Below are 2,387 nucleotides of genomic sequence, written 5' to 3'. Positions count from 1 at the left end.
TCACCCCCTCCTCACCCCCCATCAACCTTCTTACTGCAGCAGTTTTACAGCGTCGTCCATCACCACAGACGCCGCGGTCGACTTTGTTGGAACTTGAAGTCGTCGTCCCCAAAAAGTTTCATCTTGAACAATTGAATTATTAATGATTTAAAATCTTTACTTTGACCTCAGTGAACTGTGGACGTCGTCTGGTGACGGAGGACGATCGTCACCACCGTCTGACCAGGGAACCCTCTTGTGTCCGTGACTTCGTTCCTTTCACCTTTAGTGTGATGCATTCTGGGATGGAGGAAAAACAAAAAGTAATATTAACTTGGATTACAGGTTGACAGTGGAGTCACATGACCCAGCTGATGAAGACCTCCTCTGCTGCCTTCATCTGGAGGGGTGAGAGAGCTGCCCCCCCGCCCCTCCACTCACATCAGACCTGTTTGACTCAACCTGTCGTCTGGTTTGTTATGCCCCTCCCACCCCCTCTGTCCAACCAGCCGTCAGCTCTGATGGATCACATGTGAATTCCACCTGTCACTGGACCTTTGTGTTCTGGTCCAAGTGTTTGTTAGTGAATCAGAGAGTTCACGTGGAGTCAGCGGGTTCAAACCTTCGACCGGGAGATCTCTTCAGAACCGAGCGTGGCAGATAACCACCTCTGCCCCCGGTGGCTGCTTATGCAACAGCGTCATCCACAGCAGAGGAGAAGTGTCTTCACAAAAAACGCAGAGACAGAGATCTGAAAAGAACCAGACCAGAAGACGAACCCTGGACGTCAGCGTCCTCCGTCCTAAAGTTTATTTTTCTCACACACCTCTTTGTTTTTCCGTCCATCCGTCCTTCATCAGCGTCCGTGCTGTCATCGATCTTCCTGACCTCAGGTCAGTGAACCAGACGTCGACGCCAACCACTGGTCTGGAGAAGAAGAGAACGTTGATTATTTAATCACCTCCGTGAAACGGGAACCACTGAAGTTCTTTATTAAACCGACTCTTATCAAACCAAATTAAATTCTTCAAATAAATGAAGTTGGTGTGAAATTCAGAGGGAGAACATTTTAATGACGGCCGCAGAGAGAAATTAATCTTTTAATTTCGGCGTCGTTCTTTTTTCTTTTCTCCCCTCACTCCCCCCTCACTCCCCCCTCAGTCTCCTCCTCTCATCGAGAACAGCCACAGACCTGATCTGTCTCCCTTCATCTCTTTCTTCCTGCTCTGATTGACAGCAGCCCCTGTGCGGTGGCAGAGGAGACCCCAGAAATAACCCTGAGAATCTAATTATGTGAAACCAGATCCTGATGTGGCTCCGCCCACCGCTCAGCGCCGGCACCTCTCCTCTCCTCTCCTCCCCGTTTGTCCCACATCATCTGTGAATGTCCGCTACAAAGCATCGGGTCTGTTAACTGCACCTTAGCGCCACCGTCTGACTGAGGAGCAGAATGAAGCCTGGATACAAATATAGAAACCTGTCACTCGGTGTTAAGGAGTCCGAGGAGTGGGCCGTGATCCGCGGCCACATGTGGCGCCTCGTTACCGTCAGCGTGCACGACATCGTGCACGTCACAGTCTGGTTCAGGAAACTTTTGATCACAATTCAATCGCAGCTTCGTGTCATCAGCTAATATTATTAGCAGCTAGGAGTGCAACCAGCAACGTAGTGTCGCTGTCTTCTTTCTCAGATATAACAGTAGTTCAGCTCCCCTGCTGCACACACACACACACATTACAGGATGTGTGAATGACAAACGTCTGTAATGACGTTTGTCAGTTTTTTTTTTAATCCAAACCAGCAGCTGGAGTATGAGGTGACGCTGGTTACTAGGCAACAGGTACCAGCTGTCAGCGGGAGAAAACACAGGCCTGAACCTTTTTCTGTAACAACATGAAAACAAACAGATGATGACATCATTATGTTTGAATGAAGGTCAGCAGGACCATTTTAAAAACCCAGAACATTTCCTGTTCCTGTTCTTGGAATAGGAATAGTTAGGGTGGACCGGTGCTGTGGGGGGGTGAGGGGGGCGGAGCTTACGGCTAACAGCTTCCTGATGCAGTTGCTTAAACTTCTCCAGGCTCAGAGGCAGGAGACACAGGGACTTTGGTGGAACTGTTTTTCACACAACAGGAACCATTTTTCTTTTAAACAAACGTTATCTTAAAGAGGACCAGTGAGGTTCCTGATGATGGTTCCTGGTACTGTATGTGTATTAGTTAAAACAGTATGAAAAAAAAAGGGGGGAACTGTCCCTTTAAATGAATAAATCCTGTCATTTATAATCACTGCTGCAGTGATGAGTCTGAGACGTCTGTGAAGGAAACAGGAAATGATTTCCATCTGTATATAGTACATGTGACTGTACTGTATGTGTGTGTGATGGTGGTGGGGGGGGGTAAGAG

General features: G+C 48.1%; 1 protein-coding gene across 1 annotated transcript in view; it reads left to right on the top strand.

Annotated features, from left to right (window-relative positions):
* Nucleotides 1–2,387, top strand: part of LOC103388035 (atrial natriuretic peptide receptor 1-like) — a 33,324-nt gene that overhangs the window by 23,344 nt on the left and 7,593 nt on the right. The window lies entirely within an intron of this gene.

This window comes from Cynoglossus semilaevis, chromosome 13 (genome assembly GCF_000523025.1).
Source record: "Cynoglossus semilaevis isolate Cse_v1.0 chromosome 13, Cse_v1.0, whole genome shotgun sequence".
NCBI classification, from domain to species: domain Eukaryota; kingdom Metazoa; phylum Chordata; class Actinopteri; order Pleuronectiformes; family Cynoglossidae; genus Cynoglossus; species Cynoglossus semilaevis.
This window is presented reverse-complemented; position numbering and strand designations above follow the sequence as displayed.